Below are 22,085 nucleotides of genomic sequence, written 5' to 3'. Positions count from 1 at the left end.
AAGATGTATAAGCTCTGTGACAGGGCCACGGGCTATACATATAGTTTTATGGTTTACGAGGGAAGAGATAGTCACCTAGAGCCGCCGAACTGCCCAGATTACATAGGGAGCGCTGGCAAGATTGTGTGGGACTTGGTGTCACCCTTATTTGGAAAGGGGTACCATTTGTATATGGACAATTATTACACAAGCGTGCCACTTTTTAGTCACCTTTTTGATCATCAGTGGCATTGTATGATCTAATCCCCGGGGCTTACCTCAGAGGCTTGTAGATTCCCGTCTTAGGCTGGGGGAGAGAGCCTGCTTGAAGTGTAATAACTTGCTTGCTGTGAAGTGGAGGGATAATAAGAATGTTTTTGTTCTGTCCTCCTTTCATGCAGACACAACGGTTCAAATTCCTATGGCGACTGGTGTTGTGGAGAAACCCCTCTGTGTCCATGAATATAACCAAAATATGGGAGGGGTGGACCTCAACGACAAGTTGTTGGCGCCTTACCTAGTTGCCCGTAAGGTCAGATGATGGTATAAAAAAGTGTCTGTATATTTGTATTTCAATTGGCTTTGCTGAACGCTCATGTGACAGAGCTTCAGGACGGACTGGATCCTTCCTTAAATTCCAGGAAGAGATCATCAGATCTGTTTCCAGATGGTGCTCCACCTCACCTTCCCAATCCAAATGCAGTAAACTGGCTGCATGAGAGGCATTTTCCTTATGTCCTCCAGAGTACCCCTACCCAACGAGTCCCCCAAAGAAGATGTCATGTCTGTAGCAAGCGCGGATATAGGCCTCACACCCGCTATTATTGTCCCTCCTGTCCTGACAATCCTGGTCTTTGCATTGGTGAATGATTTGAATGCTACCATACACTAGTGGAGTTTTAACGTAGGGTACAGCACTGCACAGACTAGGACACACTTTCACAGGGTCTCCCAAGATGCCATCGCATTTTTAGAGACCTGAACCTGGAACCAAACCATTACAGTTACAAGTAAAAAGTGTAAAAAAAAAGTTAAAAAAAAAAAAATAATAAAACCAAAAATAGTTGACGTTTTATTGTTCTCTCTCTCTATTGTTCTGCTCTTTTTTACTGTATTCTATTCTGCAATATTTTATTGTTATTATGTTTTATCATGTTTGCTTTTCAGGTATGTATTTTTTTTATACTTTACTGTTTACTGTGTTTTATTGTTAACCATTTTTTTGTTTTCAGGTACACCATTCAGCTGCAGTGCGGATTTATTTATCTTGACAGCAACAGCGTTTGCTTCCACGATACATAAAGCTGTGACCCAAGCACTGTAGGAGGTGTTTTCACCACCACAGTTAAAAACAAAATGGTGCATGTATGCCCATCATTAGAAGTTGGTGGATGAAGGGAGGTATTCTAATGGTGGGCATACCCACCGATCAATCTCTTTTTTTCGTTCAGCCCACAGGCTGCGTGAAAAAAAAAAAAAAGATTACAATATATGCCCAACAAGAACCAGCAACGTACTGGAATGTTGCTGGACTTTGAGTGGTTATACCAGAATGGTGCCTTCGGGTTAAGGTATCATCTTGGTACCATTCTTTTCAGCCAGTGGTCGGCTTTCATGTAAAAGCAATCCTAGTGGCTAATTAGCCTCTAGACTGCTTTTACAAGCAATTGGAGGGAATGTCCCCCCTCCCACCGTCTTCCATGGTTTTCTCTGGCTCTCCTGTCCCAACAGGGAACCTGAGAATGCAGCTGGTGGTTCCGCCAGCTGACCATAGAGCTGATCAGAGACCGGAGCAGCTCCAATCATGACTTAGATTTTGCCGGATGTAAACAGCAATATTGGGAAATTGTGAAAGCATTTTATCACACCGATCTTGGTGTGGTCAGATGCTTTGTGGGCAGTGGATAGATCTAGGGTCTAATAGACCCCATTTTTTTCAAAAAAGAGTACCTGTCACTACCTATTGCTATCATAGGGGATATTTACATTCCCTGAGATAAGAATAAAATTGATAAAAAAAAAAATGAAAGGAACAGTTTAAAAAAAAAAAAAAAGCACCTCTGCCACCCCCCCTCCCCTGCCCTCGTGCGAAGGCGAATGCAAGCGTTGGTCTGGCGTCATATGTAAACAGCAATTGCACCATGCATGTGAGGCATCAACGTAAGGGTCAGATCGAGGGCAGTAATTTTAGCAGTAGATCACCTCTGTAAAACTAAAGTGGTAACCTGTAAAGGATTTTAAAGGCTTTTTTTCAAAAAAGAGTACCTGTCACTACCTATTGCTATCATAGGGGATATTTACATTCCCTGAGATAAGAATAAAAATGATGAAAAAAAAAAATTAAAGGAACAGTTTAAAAAAAAAAAAAAAGCACCTCTGCCACCCCCCCCTCCCCTGCCCTCGTGCGAAGGCGAATGCAAGCGTTGGTCTGGCGTCATATGTAAACAGCAATTGCACCATGCATGTGAGGCATCAACGTAAGGGTCAGATCGAGGGCAGTAATTTTAGCAGTAGATCACCTCTGTAAAACTAAAGTGGTAACCTGTAAAGGATTTTAAAGGCTTTTAAAAATGTATGTAGTTTGTCGCTGCTGCACGTTTGTGCGCAATTTTAAAGCATGTCATGTTTGGTATCCATGTACTCGGCCTAAGATCTTTTTTACTTCATCAAAAATTTGGGCAATATAGTGTGTTTTAGTGCATTAAAATTTAAAAAAGTGTGTTTTTTCCCAAAAAAATGCATTTGAATAATCGCTGCGCAAATACTGTGTAAAAAAAAAAAAATGAAACACCCACCATTTTAATCTGTAGGGCCTTTGCTTTAAAAAAATATATAATGTTTGGGGGTTCAAAGTAATTTTCTTGCAAAAAAAAATATTTTTTCATGTAAACAAAAAGTGTCAGAAAGGGCTTTGTCTTCAAGTGGTTAGAAGAGTGGGTGATGTGTGACATAAGCTTTTAAATGTTGTGCATACAATGCCAGGACAGTTCAAAAGTAGACACCCCAAGCTATTTCCTGAGAGGCATGTTGAGTCCATGGAATATTTTATATTTTGACATAAGTTGCTGGAAAAAGACAATTTTTTTTTTTTGCACAAAGTTGTCACTAAATGATATATTGCACAAACATGCCATGGGCATATGTGAAATTACACTCCAAAATACATTCTGTTGCTTCTCCTGAGTACGGGGATACCACATGTGTGAGACTTTTTGGGAGCCTAACCGCGTACGGGACCCCAAAACCAAGCACCGCCTTCAGGCTTTCTAAGGGTATACATTTTTGATTTCACTCCTCACTGCCTATCACGGTTTCGGAGGCCATGGAATGCCCAGATGGCACAAAACCAGCCAAATGACCCAATTTTGGAGAGTAGACACCCCAAGCTATTTGCTGAGAGGTATGATGAGTACTTTGCAGATCTCTCTTTTTGTCACAAATTTTGAAAATTGAAAAAAGAAAAAAAAATACATTTTTCTTTTCTTTCTTCATTTTCAAAAACAAATGAGAGCTGCAAAATACTCACCATGCCCCTCAGCAAATAGCTTGGGGTGTCTACTTTGGGGGGGAGGTTGTGCCATCTTGGCATTTTATGTCCTTCAAAACTGTGATAGGTAGTGAGTAATTAAATAAAAAATGTAGGCCCTTAGAAACCCTGAAGGCGGTGATTGGTTTTCGGGGCCCAGTACGCAGTTAGGCTCCAAAAAGTCAGACACATGTGGTATCCCCATACTCAGGTGAAGCAGTTAAATGTATTTTGGGGTGCAATTCCACATATAACCATGGCATGTGTGAGAAATATATAATTTAGTAACAACTTTTTGTAAACATTTTTTTTTTTGTCGTTATTCAATCACTTGGGACAAAAAAAAAATATTCAATGGGTTCAACATGCCTCTCAGAAATTTCCTTGCGTTGTCTACTTTCCAAAATTGGGTCATTTGGGGTGTGTTTGTACTGCCCTGCCATTTTAGCACCTCAAGAAATGAGATAGGCAGTCATAAACTAAAAGCTGTGTAAATTCCAGAAAATATACCCTAGTTTGTAGACGCTATAACTTTTTGTGCAAACCAATAAATATACGCTTGTTGACTTTTTTTTCCAAAGACATGTGGATAAATACATTTTGGCCTAACTGTATGACTAAAATTGAATTTATTGGATTTTTATTATAACAAAAAGTAGAAAATATCATTTTTTTCAAAATTTTCGGTCTTTTTCCATTTATATCACAAAAAATAAAAATTGCAGAGGCAATCAAATACCATCAAAAGAAAGCTCTATTTGTGGGACAAAAGGACGCAAATTTTGTTTGGTTACAACATTGCATGACCGCGCAATTACCAGTAAAAGCAGTGCAGTGCCAAATTGTAAAAAGTCCTCTGGTCTTTACGCAGCCAAATGGTCAGGGGCTTAAGTGGTTAAAAGAGATGTTTTTTTTTAATTATACTTACCTAGGTGGATGGAGCATTGATCCAATGTTGCATCTATCCCCAGATGCTTCTAAGACAAACAACAGAGCAATCAAAGACCACTGATCACTCAGTTCTCAGCCTTCAGTCAGCAAAGAGTTGTGACTGTCAGTCCCTGGCTCTGCCCCCCTTTCCCCCAAGCTCACCAGAATACCAGGCTGTGGAGGGGGCAAGAGCGGCTGGCTAGTTGCTGGTCCAGGCATCTGGGTGAATGCTGACTTTAAAGTTAGGATCTTTCCACAGCCTGGACCTGCTGAGCGATGTCAGCTGACAGTGGGCTATAGCTGACTGTGGGCTAAAAATGGGTCACAAAAGTGCAGAACGAACTACACTCCCCTCCAGAAGAAGTTCAACCAAGTGGTATGCCATCCCTTCAGAGCGCACACACCGGTGACATCATGGCTGCTTTCCATGTGAATATCTCCTAAACACCACAAGTTTAGGAGATATTCACTGTACCTACAGGTAAGTGTTATTATAGGCTTACTTGTAGGTACAAGTTCAAAAGCTGGGTTTACTACAGTTTAAGACTGAATAAAAGCCAACCATATTGACCAGGTGCAAAGGGCACCATCCTGTGGTAGGCAGTGCACAATATTTTTTTTATCTCTTAAAACATTTCATAAAATATCTTAGGACACAGTTTTTTAAGGTTTAAATAAATCACTGAATTTACTGCCTACCACAATATGTTGCCTCTTGCACCTGCTCAACTTGCACAGTAAGGTTAGCTAAAATCAAGTCTTTGGTCTCATTCATACATCCTACATGACCATGGTGCAGCAAGTATACTGCAAATACCTGCACCCGGGATCTCAGGTGTTCTAATATCTGCTCAGCCTGTACACCTGAGTGATGGGCTAAAAAGATCCAAGGCTGTCTGCTGCTGTAAATATGTATCCACCTGTATCTGCACATCCAGTGGTTACATGCAGGTAGGGATACATTTTTGCCCTTGAAAAAATCTCTCTGCAACCAGGGTCAGAAATGTGTCCCTAACAGCAAGTAACCACTGTGACCCACGGTTTGTTAGTGTGTCGTTCAGGCTCAATTGATGTGGGGAGTAATGTAGATGATACCGAATGTGCTGCAGGAGTGCTGGCAAGGGATGGAGCTCATCCCAGCTCCTGTAGTCACTAAAGGGAAGAGAGAAAAAAAATCCCTGGTATCTACGGCCCTGACCATATGTATAACCCAAACTTTTTTTATAAAGCAGGGAATAGAGCAGGGAAGAGCTAAAACCCCTGCAAGCTTTTTTTTTTGCTGCCTGTGTACCAAGGCCACAAAAGGAAATTCAAGGTATTCTCGCGAATCAAAAGGATTTCTGCTTTTAGATAATTGTCACTGTAACAAGAGCACCCATTTGAACATTTCTCCTTACCTGATGTTCTGCTGACATCACTAGTATTTTGGATTCACCTTCAGACAATGCTCACAAGTACAAACAGCAACAAAACTTGTTGGAAGGACTAAACCCTTCCCCACTCTATCTAAAACTAAAAAATGCTTAGTCTTAAACGTTCTTTTAATTAAATGAAAATTAGTTGCTTTATTAGTAATTTTAAAGTTTTTGTCCGACCATCATCCCATCAGGATAACTCTCACATTTCCGGACTTTAAAAAGATAACTAAAACCTGGAGGCTTAATCCATCCCTATTAAAAGACCCAGAAACACAACGACAGATACAATCCCAATTCCACTTATACTTTCAAGAAAATTCCACCCCAGACATCACACCTATCAAACTTTGGGAGGCACATAAGTGTGTTATAAGGGGGAAACTCATAACCCTAGCAATGATCGCTAAAAAGAGACATCAGGAACAGATCAACTCTCTTATTAAAACAATCAACCTCACAAACTACACTACAGGACTTTTTACATGCCCGCTCCTCTTTGATTGATGAATTGGGGAAACGCACTAGAAGGCGACACATTCTTAAACAGAAAGCGTTCTACAAGCATGGCAATAAAAGTGGGAGACTGCTAACCTGCACGATACAGGCAGCTAAAGCTTCATCTATAATCCACCATATTCGAGATAACCAAGGTACACTCCTCTCTAAAAACAAAGATATCGATATGCACTTTCAAAACTTTTACTATAACTTTACAGCCTATCACGAGACAACGTAGAGACATCTGACGCAGCCGACCGACAATTCCAAATAAGAGACTTCCTAGCTCAATACTGCCTCAAACCCATCACTTCACAACATACTGAAGCCTTAGAACGTCCATTTGCTATAGAAGAACTACACCTAGTGATAAAGCAAATGAAAGTGGGTAAAAGCCCAGGTCCTGACGGTCTTCCACCAATCTATTACAAAAGCTTTACGGATAAACTATCACCCAAAATGTTAGAGGCATTTAACCCCCTATCGAATCCACTTACCTCTTTAGGCAACATGTTGGAAGCCCACATAGTAGTTATCCCCAAAGAAGGCAAAGACCCCACACAGGTATCTAATTACAGACCCATCTCACTACTTAATGTGGATATCAAACTCTATGCAAAGATGCTAGCAAATAGGTTACTGCCCCTCATCCCAGGTCTTATCTCATCCGATCAAGTAGGCTTTGTCCTGGGCAGAGAAGCCAGGGACAACACCATACGCACTCTAAACATACACCACTGGCTCACCTCGTCGGAAACCAAGGGATTTCTTCTATCCCTCGACGTTGAAAAGGAGTTCGACAGGGTGGCCTGGGATTACATGCAGGAAGTGCTGAGAGGCATTGGCCTCTTACCTCGCATTTTTGCACACATCAACGCCCTATATACTAACCCCACAGCGAGGGTGAAAGCAAATGGCCTCCTGTCGAATGCCTTCCCTATAAGCAATGGTACCAGCCAGGGATGCCTTCTATCCCCCTTGATCTTTGTCCTGATGTTGGAACCCCTCTTAAACAGACTGCGTCACAATACGGATATTAAGGGAATTTTCATTGACCATAAAGTATTTAAAGTAGCCGCTTTTGCTGACGATATTTTACTCTCACTGCAAACACCTCTGGTTATCTTTACCCAATCTCCTGAGAGATATAAAATATTTTGGTGTTCTATCAAACCTCAAAATAAATTACTCCAAATCCCACGCCCTAAACGTCTCCCTAGCCCCACAGGAAGTACTCCATTGTCAGGAATCCTTCCCCTTTCAGTGGAAAAAGGAAGCCTTTACTTATCTTGGCATAAAAATTACCAGATGAATAATAGACCTTTACAACTATAACTTCCTACACGCTTTGTCAAAAATCCAGACAGATCTGAAGGAGTGGGTCAATCTCAACATATCATGGTTTGGGCGTTCGGCCCTAATAAAAATGATCATTCTTCCTCGCCTCCTATATCTCATGCAGACGATCCCAATTCACTTACCCCTCCTCTTTTTCGTCATATAAAAAAGCCTGTACAACCTTCATTTGGAAAAACAACACTCCACGCATTAAATACATGTGCCTGACATGTGCCAAAACTAAAGGTGGAATTGGCTTACCAGACCTCCACAAATATTACTTGGCATGCCACCTGACTAGATTAGCGGGATTGGAAAGTCCACAAATTGTGGAAGGCTTGGGTTACCCTGGAAAACTCCCTCATGCATAACCCAATACACATTCTTCCCTGGCTCGCATCCTGACATTGGCCCTAGTCTATCAAGGCACGTCCACTCATCTACCACTCGCTACTGGCTTTTAGTAAAGCAGTATCTCTCTTTCACATAACCTCACAACCAGGCCCATTGACCTTGTCACGGAACGTCCCACACTCCGCTTGAGTGCTTCCGTCAGTATACCGCTTCCTAAGTTTTGGAACACGAGTCCAATGGATTGGGCTATAGGAACCCCCAAGAACTAGACAACACCAGTCTTGGAGTACATCAGGACTAACTCTTTATTTGAGATCTCACACAAATTTATACAGTAGGATGACTCAAAGCTAACCTAATTAACATGAGCTACTTTACTAAAAAATTTACCCAGACCAGATGACTCAGAGACATGACCTGTAGGACACAGACTTGTGGGCACCGAGCTTCACACAGTAGTATAAACACAATAGCAGGAGCTAATTACAATTAACAATACAAACAACAATCTCCCCCCCTCCTCAGCCTAGTCATCAACAGTTCGTCTCCTAGCCAGTCCTGGAGGCTAATGTGATCAGCTCACTCAATTAACAGGTTGAGTTCAGAATCAAACAAACCAATAATAGTCTCTACATACATCCTGGGAGATATTGTGGACAAATATTACTGTCCCATTTTAAGTAGTCCAAGATATATTTTCTCACTCACCCTGTGCCAGGATAGCACAGGGTGACTTAGTCATAAGAGGTATATGGGGAGCTGAAACAAGGATATCCCCTACTTTCCAAGGGATTCTGAGTTCCACGGGCCCTCCCATCACAGACCTCTTTAAGGGGAAATCTGGATTTCCTCCCTGGAGATTCGACCACATTCCTAGCATGACAATGGCCACATGATGTGGTTCAAGCACATAATTTCTTTCACAAGGGTCGCCTGCGATCCTATGAAAACTTGATGTCGGTTTCACGCACAAAAGAATTTCCCTTCTGGTCTTACAGACAGCTGAGTCACTTTCTCAATTTTAAAGATTCACTTAACACATGGTCAAGTCAGCTTACACCATTTGCTTTACTTTACTCTTGCAATATACCACAAAGACACCTCCTATCCCTCATTTACACCCTACTCCAAAATGCCCCCCACCCCTCACAGACAGAAACCTCATGTCTATCTTGGGGAAATGACCTACAACTAACATTCACTGATGATGAATGGGAAGCCTTATGTACACTCGCCCACAAGGGATCAATGAACATAGCAATCTGTTGGAGATGCAAAAGAGAAGAAGGTTCCATGATCCACATTTAGTGGGAGTGCATTGCTCTCCAACCATTCTGGAGGGAGTTACACTCCATAATAACATGTGTCACTACCTACACCCTGGACTACAACCCTGCTCAATATCTCCTCCATCATACAACCCCGCCTAAACAAACCTATCATAAATCGCTAGCCATGCACATAGTTAGCCAGACTCTGCATTCTTGTTCACTGGCAGTCAACCAACACCCCAACCATCAGAGAATTGCTAGGATAGAGGAACTGATTTACACCTCTCAAGACCGGATACAGAAATTCACCAATATCTGGGCATGTTGGACGCAGTTCAAGACTACAGAATGCTATAAGTCCTACTTCCCTGTGTGTAAGGGCTTACCTAGGTTGGAGTCCATGGCACAGAAATGTACACTCACACTTGCAAATACACACAGCCCATGATAACAAAGAGATAAGCTACCTGGGCTGTGAATCTGTGCACAGGGGCTTGACAGTGTCACAGACCTAGCCGGGACAGAGGCTGTTGGAGAGGACTGTATGCAAGCCTGTTGCCTTTTGATTATGGGCCCTGGATTTTCAATGGATTTATTCTGTTGGGACACATCCTGTGAGGAGATACTGGTGTCATCAACCTGTGTTTATGTTAATTGAATGAGCTAATGACATTGTCCTCTATACAATGTAGGAGACGGGATGACTGCTATTGTGTTAATTAACTGTGTGAAGCTCGGGGACCACAAGTCTGGGCGAAAGGTCATGTCTCAGTCACCTAGGCTGTATAAAGGATTAGATAATTAGCTCATGTTAATTAGGTTACGTTTGTATTGTTAGAGTAATCTTCTCCTGTGTATATAAGACTGTATTCTGGTTCTGAATAGTCAGTTCTTGGTAGCAACAAGCAAGTGTCGCCTTGTTTGTGCTCAGAGAGGTTGGGATATCTGTATACAGACTGGGAGGAAGTGGTATATGATGGAAGCACTCAAGCGGAGTGTGGAACGTTCCGTGACATTGGTGGCAAGCAGCGGGAAAGCTTCCTGAAGTCTGGGACATCCAAACCTCCAACTGGATCCAAGATCAGCATAGCAGACTTCAGTCACCCCAGCGGAGATATGGACCTGGCATCAGAATTCCCGGGGCTGCTGTGGATCATCCTTTCAACGTACACCAGGACTGTGTCTGAGGATGAATACCTGGAGCTCAGGCAGCTGATTCGGGTGGAGCTCTGTATTGCAGCCCTCCGTCTCGCTGGTATAAAACAGGGCAAGTGCTTTCCAACCCAAGAGCAACGGGCCAGTGACCAACGGGCATTGCGGATGGCATTCCTGGGAGAGCAGCCCCAGGAGCAATGGGTGACTGAGTTGGACAGGTTGGTCCAGCAGGAGATAGAGCTGGACAATCATTATCGGGCTCTGCAATGGCACGCAGAGGAGGGATATTTAGGGGAGACAACAGAATGCTCTCCGGAGGGATATGACTTTGGCGGCCCTGGATTGCTGTGGGAGAACCTTACAGATCTTTTTATGTTTGGCGATGAAGGGGAACCTGACCTTGAGGACCTGAGAGACTATAGAGAGTCTATGCTCGGTCTTGCAGGGGTCTCAGAGCTCAAACCTGATCTGGACCATTTGCTAAGGAAGGAACAGCATCTGGAAAGGGCATACAGGAAACTGCTAGAACAAGTTCAGCAGCATGCCAGAGAATCGGCAGTGGAAAATCCGGAGATTGCCGTCCCCAAACCTGAAGTGCTGACAACAGGGCAGAGCTCTGCTAACCTCTGCCCAGAAATGATAGCATCTTCTGGGTTCCATGGACAGGAGATGGTGAACCTCTATCCCCAGACATCAGTTGCAGAGACATGGGATTTGATAGACTTTTCTGCTGAGGAAGAACAACCTGATGAGCCTCCAGCAGAAGAGCTGCTATCAGGGCCAAAGTTCACTGTGTTCTGCCCAGCGCCAACAGTGGCTTCGACCTTCCTGAGAGAAGAGGTAGTCAGCCTTTCTCCCACAACACTGACAGGGACATGTGATTTTCTGCCAGCAGCATCTATGGAGTTAAAACAAACTTCTCCAGCTGAAGATCTGGTAACTGAACAGAGGGTCCAAGACCTCTGTCCCACACTTTTACCAATTCCAGAGACTGGGGATTTAATAGACGTTTCTGTAGAGGAGGAACCACCTGGAAAACCCCCAGCAGAAGTGCTGGCAACCGGACAGAGGGTCCAAGACCTCTGCCCCACACCTGCAGCAATTGTGGAGGCTCAGGGTGAGAAGATGGCAATCACTTCCCAGCAGCAGATACAGGGGGAGAAGGGAGAGGAGGTGTGTGTTGTCCCTCCCCAACAGTTGGCCAGGGTGGAGGAAGCGGGCTTTCCTCCCCAGCAAAGATCCGTGTACCTGGGGGACAGTACCATTGACATGTCATCCCAGCAGCCAGATGAGGGAATGGAAAAGGAAGCAGCCGGCTCACCTCCCCAATGGCAGCTACACAGTTTGGGAGTGGAGGAAGCCAGCCTCCTGCCCCAACAGTTAGCCGGAGCAGAGGATGCGGAGTCCCCAGCAGAAGTGCTGGCAACAGGGGAGAGTGCTACCAACCTCTGCCCAGCACCGGCAACAACTACAGAGTTCCAGGGAGGCGGGGCAGTCGGCCTCCCTCTCCAACAGTTAGCCGGAACAGATGGTGTGGGGTTTCCAGCAGAAGGGCTGGCAACAGGGCCGAGGACTGCTGGACTCTGCCCTCAACTAACAGAGGATGGATTTCCTGTGAAGGTGGATGGGAATTCAGTCTCCACCTGTATACCCCAGGGATGGTGGGCAGTGGGCCCCGATCCCCAACAGCATGACAGAGTGAGCCCAGACACCCTGTCTTCTCTCCAGCGGCAGAAAGGATTCCAGGGAGAAGAGCCAGTCCAGGCCTCTCCCCAGCGGCAGATATGTTCTCTGAGAGAGGCAGAGGTTGGCTGGGTGAGTAATACTCTGTTTGGAACAATTTGTTTGGGGTACTGTGTGGGTACAGGCATTAGAGGACTGGAGCTACTTACTAACTTCGGAGTCAACCCGTCTGGCGTCTCCTCCTGTGTTAGTCTCCTGCCGAAAGGGGAGAAATGTCACAGACCTAGCCAGGACAGAGGCTGTTGGAGAGGACTGTATGCAAGCCTGTTGCCTTTTGATTATGGGCCCTGGATTTTCAATGGATTTATTCTATTGGGACACATCCTGTGAGGAGATACTGGTGTCATCAACCTGTGTTTATGTTAATTGAATGAGCTAATGACATTGTCCTCTATACAATGTAGGAGACGGGACGACTGCTATTGTGTTAATTAACTGTGTGAAGCTCGGGGACCACAAGTCTGGGCGAAAGGTCATGTCTCAGTCACCTAGGCTGTATAAAGGATTAGATAATTAGCTCATGTTAATTAGGTTACGTTTGTATTGTTAGAGTAATCTTCTCCTGTGTATATAAGACTGTATTCTGGTTCTGAATAAAGTCAGTTCTTGGTAGCAACAAGCAAGTGTCGCCTTGTTTGTGCTCAGAGAGGTTGGGATATCTGTATACAGACTGGGAGGAAGTGGTATATGACGGAAGCACTCAAGCGGAGTGTGGGACGTTCCGTGACAGACAGCAATAGCCAAGGATAGTCGAGGTAAAGCCGTAGTCAGGGATTCCAGAAGACAGAATAAACGATAAGCAGAGCCAGGGTCAGAAGCCGGAGTCAGTCTTGGAACTCTGTAACTAGAACACAGGAATACTGGAACACAGGGAGACTGGAACATGAGGATACTGGAACTTTAGGCAAAACAGGAAACAATGAACTAACAAAGCCCTCAGAGTGAGGCAATGTTTTATACCCAGCTGATTGGATAAACTGCCTCAGCTTAACCAGGAGTGACAGGTACTAATTGCAACAAGATCCAGAGTATGGCCCTAGTATTTCATGCAGAACTAGGCAAAGCTGGAAAGCAGGCTGAAAGGAACTGAGGTGTGGCTCAGAGGCAAAGAAACAGGAGCACTAAACAGGCAGTCATAGGTTCAATACCTCTTTGAGCCACTTGGGGTGTGACCACACCTGGCTGTCTGCTTGGCACGGTAGGGACCGTGACACTGTGTGACATTTTACTACCCAACCTACCTAGAAGCATTTCCTATGTGCCCTGACAGGGGCCGGGAGATCTCGGGATGAGGAGAGGCCTCCACTACCCTTCCCCCCTTTTCTCCCCCCCCAACTATTCCCCTTCCCCCTCCTACCAAGTTTTCTTTTCACTTACTCTTATCCCCCTACACTATCTCTATGCCACCATATCGAAATGACCGGCAAAGAGTGATTAGTTCCCCAACCAGAGACACATGAACCTTGCCCTACCACACAAACAAGTTTAATGTTCTTCTCAATACCATGGATGGATATGTTGATATTGATCCCCATGGATTACAACCAGTTACAACATCACTTGTTTCAATTGTGGTGTCTCACCTTAAGATGTACAAATGTTGGTTATTCATATAGTGTTTATAGTCTTACATGACTTATTATGTTCCAAAGAACCCGGCGGTTCTTTTCTCTATGACCCATGCTGTAATAACATTATCTGTTCTGCCAATATGAAACATTGTCATAGATGCTCCTTTAGATGATATGTTAAATTTATTGTACATGCAACTTTATTCTTTTTCAATAAAAATCTTTTGTGAAAAAAAAAAAAAAGACAGAATTCAGAGAGTAGTGCTTAATGATTCATGTTCTGAATGGTCTAAGGTTATCAGTGGTGTATCCCAAGGTTCAGTGTTGGAACCCTTCGTTTTTCATATCTTTATAAATGATATAGAGTCTGGGATTAAAAGTAACATTTCTGTCTTTGCAGATGACACCAAGCTATGCAGTGGAATAACGTCCTTCCAGGATGTCTCCAATTTACAAGCTGACCTCAATGCACTGTCTAATTGGGCAACTAAGTGGCAAATGTGGTTTAATGATGATAAATGTAAAGTTTTGCACATTAGGGGTAAGAATATGCATGCATCATACATACTAGGGGGAGTACAAAGGGGGAATCAATGGTGGAGAAGGATCTGGGGGTTTTTGGTAGATTATAAGCTCAATGATAGCAAGCAATGCCAAGCTGTGGTTTCCAAAGTGAACAAAGTCATTTCTTGTATTAAGAGAGGTATGGACTCCAAAGAGAGATATCATTGTGCCCCTGTACAAATCATTAGTAAGATCTCACCTTGAATATGCAGTTCAGTTTTGGGCACCAGTTCTCAAAAAGGATATTGGGGAACTGGAGAAAGTGCAGAGAAGGGCAACCAAACTGATAAGAGGCATGGAGGAGCTCAGCTATGAAGAAAAATTAGAGGAACTGAATTTATTCCCTCTTGAGAATTGGAGATTAAGGGGGGATATGATCAACATGTACAAATACATAAGTGGTCCATATAGTGAACTTGGTGTTGAGTCATTCACTTTAAAAAGGTCATCAAAAAGGACAAGGGGGCACTCTTAACACTGTGACAGGACAAGACGCTGTCACTGTGAAATTGGTGATTTAAAGGACACAGAGTGTGCACATTGGGTCAGTGCAGGACTACAGAGTGTAGCTATGAGTGGAGAAAACTGCTTTTGCAGCTTTCTCCAGGTTTTGGTATACCTGGATGGGGCTCTGTAGCTGGGAGATTCCATAGTGTCTTGGGTGGGATGGAATGTTCAACGCTGTGTCCAGGTTTTGTAGATGACCAGCAGGGTGTGTGCTTAGCCCTTAAAATGAAGGTATGGGAATACCTCATGGCTCCCAATTGGAGACATCTCCACCCAAGAGAGACAGGAGGCCTCGAGGAGTCAGAGGCTGCAGGTGGCATCCAGAGCATGTGTGTGTCTGCAAGAGGCAGTAAACAGCCTGAGGACTAAGGCCAGAGCAGAGCTGTGGGCACTAGAGTAAATCCATCCACATTGAAGAATCCTGGGGTCTGTGTGACCAGCATAAAGAGCAGAGGTACTGCTAAAAAGAGAGCCAGATGGGCTAGCATTTTTCTGTTTGTGAATTTACTGGAGAAGAACCCATGTGTGGGAAACCTTTATGTTACTGACTTTATTTCCCTGTTAATAAAAATGGGCTACCAGGCCCTTAAAATATAGTGTAAAGGGGAAAAAAATGTGCTTTAAATATTTAAAAAAATGAATTGAAATAGGTCAAGAAAGAGCAGCAACTCTCATGTGTGATATCACAAAAAAAATACATAAACCTCAAAATAGAGTTGTGATAACATTTAGAACAACATAGTATTCATAAACATATCAGCATATGTATTAATTAGTGCAATGTTATAAGTTCTTCTTCAAAAAGGAAAGGTTAAAAAATAACATGGACACCCAGTGCTACACAGGTAGGAAGAAGACAGGTGGAGGACCAAGGTAGTGAGAAAAATAGAAGCATCACACTCCTGAATTTTCAATCAGAGTTCATAGGTACACTCCAGACATTCCAGATCTCCTGTGTTGTTAACACCACATGTGACCACCACCAAAGAAAAATGCCTGCTTACCAGATATGTTAGACCTGTAAAAGAACAATAACGCCTGTGGCTGATTGCCCTGCCAGGGCCTTTGGACTGCAGTCTGTTCAGCACACAATGGTCCTGTAGATGCTCTCTCCTATCCCCTTGCTTTGTCGTCCATGGGTATCCCACTCGAAAAAATTAATAAAAGATGCTCCACATAATGTGAAATCCAACACTTTTATTTCAAAATTGCAGTTAAAAAACAAGAGAACATCTCCCTTACACGGAAGAATAGATAAAATACCGGCCGGTACAGATAAAAAACGAATGCCCGCGCTTCCGGGACTTCTTAAGTCGCAGTGACGTCAGCACGATGTACTGCGTCATCGCCTTTTATGTATACAAAACAAACCAAGCCTCGATTTGAACTCCGAAAGCTCAGTGAAAAACCAAGCCTTCGTTTTGACCATCCAGGGTAACAATACGTCAAGCCTCCCTATGACAGTTTAAATCCTTCTCCTTTGACAAGTTACGCTATAGATAATACTACTTATAACAAGTCCCTAACATGAAAGATTAAAAAAATTAAAAAGTTAAATTGCGCCAACGTCAAAGATCGGTCCACAGATACTCTGCTGTTGCTCTCTATGGGCCAACCTATAAATTGCACCGAAAAATGCTTATCATTTTGAAAAAAAGGAAAAATACATTGAAGTTTTAGCAGTTTTTACAGATGTCAAACAGGGGACACTCTACCAGTGACCCCCGCCTTAAAATATAGTTTAAAATATAGTTTCTGACTACAGTGAGTCAATAGCAAACGCATCTACCACTAGAGCTAATGGTCACCCATGTCACAATTGGTTGTTGGATGCTGGCACAAGATGATGGAATCCAGGTCCTTGCTCCTAAGTGAGTTCATGTCAGGAACTACTGTGGCTGTGTGTGGAAGTGTAGCCAGGTGGTGTACCTGTGAAAGGAGAGACATTTTTCTGCTGTCTACTGTGTAACAAGTCGCTGTGTGCAAGACTGCAAGGATGGGGCGGTCAAAGCAGAAGGAGGCAATCCTTGCTGAAGCAAGGCAAAGGCTACTATATCTGCAGAGTATTTCAGCACATGCTCCAGCCAAGCCAGAAAGTCCACCAGTATTTGAATCTGCAGTGGATTTATGCAAGCGGCACCTGGCAGCACTGAACCAAGCTAAAGAGGAAAGCAAGCCAACTCTCAGTGCAAGAAGAGAGCGGTTGGATGTCCATACCTGGGAGAGGGGTGTTGTTGCCCCTGGCAATGTTAAACCAGCAGCTGTTGTGAAAAATGTGAATGTGTCACAACTTGCGACAGGGTCCAGCAGAGAAAGGCCCATGCTATATGCAAGGAAAGAGGCTGATGAGAGACCACGACCAAGAGTGACAACCTGTAGCAACACAGAGGAGGCCAGTCGGGCTGCCTGTGTACCATGGGGTATGCCTGCCAAGTGTCATGAAAGGTGGCTTCAGGAGGAGCCGACACAGCATGTTGGAGAGAGCCAGCAAAGTTCTGCTGGAAGAGTGTGGTCTCCCATGGTGATGAGAGTGAAAGTTGTGCCTGGAAGGAGGAGCTGCAGTGGAGATTTGGCTCAGCGTCCCCACAAAGAGGCCTGTGCATTCCTACCAGCTGGGAATCACCAGGAGAGAAGCACCCTGGGAAAAAGTTGTACAGTACCATGCCTAGAATGTGTTCAAGTGGAGCATGGGATCTTTACTTGCCAAAGGTTCTGGAACACCCCTGGAGAGTCTGGAAAGCCTGCAGTGTCGCCCTGTGGCCACAAAGAGGCAGTAGCTTGTGTGGATGCAGCTGAGAGACAGCACACTCAAATGAAGCCAAAGTTATCTGCTACATGCTGGAAGGATTATTCCTCTAGTGGGACTTTAAAAGGTAAACTACTCTTGTAAGTTGAGGCGTAGGGTATGAGTATAAGATGTTTATTTAGAGGTGATAGTAGATGAACACAATCTACATAAAGACTAGTGAAGATACAAAAATGGACAAATGGATATACAGGATGCACAAAATCTGAACAGAGAATAAACATGCAATGCATAGGGTAAGATCTAGGCTCTGTTGTATGTGATTATACAAACAAGAAAAAAAAACAACGTTTCGAGTTTGGAATTGATATTACTCTTCTTCAGGGGTATAAGTTTGTGACCATGATGAAGGATACGTCTATAGATTAAAAAGACAGTTGTAAACATAAAATGTAATGACAGGATAAAAAAATCATGCATACTTATGTCATTAAAAAAGTTCTATTTACACTGACCATAAATTATTGCTTAGAAAATCAGATATTTTGCATCCACTTAAAAACAGGAAGAGGGGGATGGAGTGCTAGTGTCCTGCACGATGCTGGCTCCGAGATGTCCAGACAGGGGGGAAATTCTCCCACAGAGGGCGGTAAATGCCCGAATCAATGTAACCACGGTTCAGGGAGCGAGGAGTAGTCACTGGAGGAACAAAGGTGGAACACATTCGTTTGCCAGGCTTTGCGTTGGGACCGGGAGGGTACAAGGATATAGCCCCCACTGGAACAGGAAACCCCCCGTGGTAAAGACACCATACTAGAGACAAAAGCAAAAAAACAAAAAATCAAATGAAGTAATCATACCTGATTGTCTGAAAAATGCAGGTGCCACAGCTATGCTGAGAGTATTGCTTACAGTGTTGTGTGTAGGTGCAAACACCAAAAAATCATTTGATTAGCAATATACATTATTTTGGGATGTGGGTAAACTTCACTCTGTGTGGCCAAACCAGCACCATCACCCAATATTTATCGAGTTATCTGCTACAGGATATGGTAAGACTGTTGCAGTTGGTGGGACTGATCCCAGTGAAGTGGGAGTATATCCAGCTGGGAGATTGGCAGAAGGTGTAAGAAAAGGACTTACTGCAGTATGCTACCCTGAGTATTGGGGAGACACAGGTTGAAGCTCAACCTGCAGCAAGGTTGAGAACTTAAAAAGACTTGGACTTTCTATGTGCCTGGTGTAATGCAGCAGAGTGCTGGAAATGGTAACCTAGGGTCGAACAATACAGTTTGGGTGCCAGGTAGGGATGAACCAAACACCCCCTCTGTTCGGTTCGCACCAGAACAGGCGAACAGGCAAAAAATTAGTTCGAACACACGAACACCGTTAAAGTCTATGGGACACGAACATGAATAATCAAAAGTGCTAATTTTAAAGGCTTATATGCAAGTTATTGTCATAAAAAGTGTTTGGGGACCTGGGTCCTGCCCCAGGGGACATGGATCAATGCAAAAAAGTTGATTTTTTTAATGCTTAAAGTGAAACAATAAAAGTGTAATATTCCTTTAAATTTCGTACCTGGGGGTGTCTATAGTATGCCTGTAAAGGGGCGCATGTTTCCCGTGTTTAGAACAGTCTGACAGCAAAATGACATTTCAAAGGAAAAAAATCATTTAAAACTACTCGCGGCTATTAATGAATTGCCAGTCCGACAATACACATAAAAGTTCATTGATAAAAACAGCATGGGAATTCCCCACAGGGGAACCCCGAACCAAAATTTTTCAAAAAAATGGCGTGGGGGTCCCCCTAAATTTCATACCAGGCCCTTCAGGTCTGGTATGGATTTTAAGGGGAACCCCGTGCCAAAATTTTTTAAAAAAATGGCGTGGGGTCCCCCAAAAACCCATACTAGACCCTTATCTGAGCACGCAACCTGGCAGGCCGCAGGAAAAGACCCTTATCTGAGCAGGCAACCTGGCAGGCCGCAGGAAAAGAGGGGGGATGAGAGAGCCCCCCTCCTGAACCGCACCAGGCCACATGCCCTCAACATTGGTAGGGTGTTTTGGGGTGGCCCCCAAAGCACCTTGTCCCCATGTTGATGGGGACAAGGGCCTCATCCCCGCAACCATTGCCCGGTGGTTGTGGGGGTCTGTGGGCGGGGGGCTTATTGGAATCTGGAATCCGCCTTTAACAAGGGGACCCCCAGATCCCAGCCCTCCCCCTGTGTGAAATGGTAAGGGGGTACAAAAGTACCCCTACCATTTCACAAAAAAAGAGTCAAACAGTTTTTGACAATTCCTTTATTTAAATGCTTCTATTTTCTTCTGTCTTCTATATTCTGTCTTCCTTCTTCCTCCATCTTCTGGTTCTTCCTCTGGTGTTTTCATCTGGCATCTTCCTCCATGGCGTCCTCTTCCCTTCTTCTTCTCGGGCCTCTCCGCATCCACCATGATGGGAGGCTCCCGCTGTGTGATGCTTCTCGTCTTCTGACGGTACTTAAATAATGGAGGGCGAGGCCACCCGGTGACCCGCCCCCCTCTGACACACGGTCACTTCCCTGTCCACCCCCTCTAATGTCACAGGGAATGCCACAGGGAAGTACCCGTCAAGTCCCTATGCATCCGAGGGGGCGGGGTCAATGTGTGGCCCTGCCCTCCATTATTTAAGAACCATCAGAAGACGAGAAGCGTCACACAGTGGGAGCCTCCCATCATGGTGGATGCGGAGCAGCCTGAGAAGAAGAAGGGAAGAAGACGCCACAGAGGAAGTTGCCAGGCGAGAACACTGGAGGAAGAACCAGAAGAAGAAGAAGATGAAGGAAGAAACCGAAGGAAGATAGAGCATAGAAGAAAGAAGATAAAAGATAGAAGACAGAAGAAAGAAGAAGCATTTAAATAAAGGAATTGTCAAAAACTGTCTCTTGTCATTTTTAACATTTTTGACACTTTTTTTGTGAAATGGCCCTTACCATTTCACACAGGGGGGAGGGCCGGGATCTGGGGGTCCCCTTGTTAAAGCCCCCCTCCTGCAGACCCCCACAACCACCGGGCAAGGGTTGTGGGGATGAGGCCCTTGTCCCCATCAACATGGGGACAAGGTGTTTTGGGGGGCTACCCCAAAGCATCCTCCCAATGTTGAGGGCATGTGGCCTGGTACGGTTCAGGAGGGGGGGGCGCTCTCTCATCCCCCCTCTTTTCCTGCAGCCTGCCAGGTTGCGTGCTCGGATAAGGGTCTGGTATGGATTTTTGGGGGGGACTCCACACCATTTTTTTTTTTAGATTTTGGCACGGGTTCCCCTTAAAATCCATACTAGACCTGAAGGACCTGGTATGGAATTTAGGGGGATCCCACATCATTTTTTTTAAAAAATGTTTGTTTCGGGGCTCCCCTGTGGGGAATTCCCATGCTGTTTTTATCACTTTTATGTGTATTGTCGGACTGGCAATTCATTAATAGCCGCAAGTAGTTTTAAATGACTTTTTTTCCTTTGAAATGTCATTTTGCTGTCAGACTGTTCTAAACACGGGAAACATGCGCCCCTTTACAGGCATACTATAGACACCCCCCAGGTATGAAATTTAAAGGAATATTACACTTTTATTGTTTCACTTTAAGCGTTATTAAAATCACTGCTCCCGAAAAAACGGACGTTTTTAAAGCTTTTTTTGCAGGTCCCCAAACACTTTTTATGACAATACCATGCATATAAGCCTTTAAAATTAGCACTTTTGATTTCTCCCATAGACTTTTAAAGGGTGTTCCGTGGCTTTCGAATTTGCCGCAAACACCCCAAATTGTTCGCTGTTCGGCGAACTGGTAAACAGCCGATGTTCGAGTCAAACATGAGTTCGACTCAAACTCGAAGCTCATCCCTAATGCCAGGTTCCCTAGTGGCAGGTGCTGCAGAGATGCCCAGGAAAACCTCCAAGGAGCCTGCAGTGGTGAGGCACGTGGTTTCCCAGGACAAATGTGGAGCAGCCCTGGTGGGCAAAAGAATCCCTTTGGAGAGGAAGGGTGGTGTGCTGACACAGGGTGCAGTATGTTCTAACCAAAAACAGCCTGCTAAAGCTTATAACACTGCTATGTCTCTGAATGTTGATGATAAAAGGTATTGCTGATGATAAATGTACTTATGTTGATGATGTGTTCACTAATAATGAGGAAGGGGGGATGTCTCTCTTGGCAACCAGAAGCAGAGCCACAGGGATGTCCATGGAAATCTCAGGGGCTCTCCATGCATTGGAGCCAGAGATTTTCCAGGACAGCACTGAATTTGCTCTGGTGGAACAGACTGGGTCTACACCATGCTGTGAGAGTTTGGGGGAACAGTCTACTCACCATATGTGTAACCCAGTTGGTAAGGGGTTAAGTTAGCTGGACAAAGCTGAAAGTACACAGCTGAGTGTGTTAACGCCCCCAGGGCAAGCTGGCCAAAATGGTGTATTGCAGCCTGCCTTGCTTGATGATGCATTAGCTAAG

The sequence above is a fragment of the Aquarana catesbeiana genome, linkage group LG04 (assembly GCF_042186555.1).
Source record: "Aquarana catesbeiana isolate 2022-GZ linkage group LG04, ASM4218655v1, whole genome shotgun sequence".
Taxonomy (NCBI): domain Eukaryota; kingdom Metazoa; phylum Chordata; class Amphibia; order Anura; family Ranidae; genus Aquarana; species Aquarana catesbeiana.
This window is presented reverse-complemented; position numbering follows the sequence as displayed.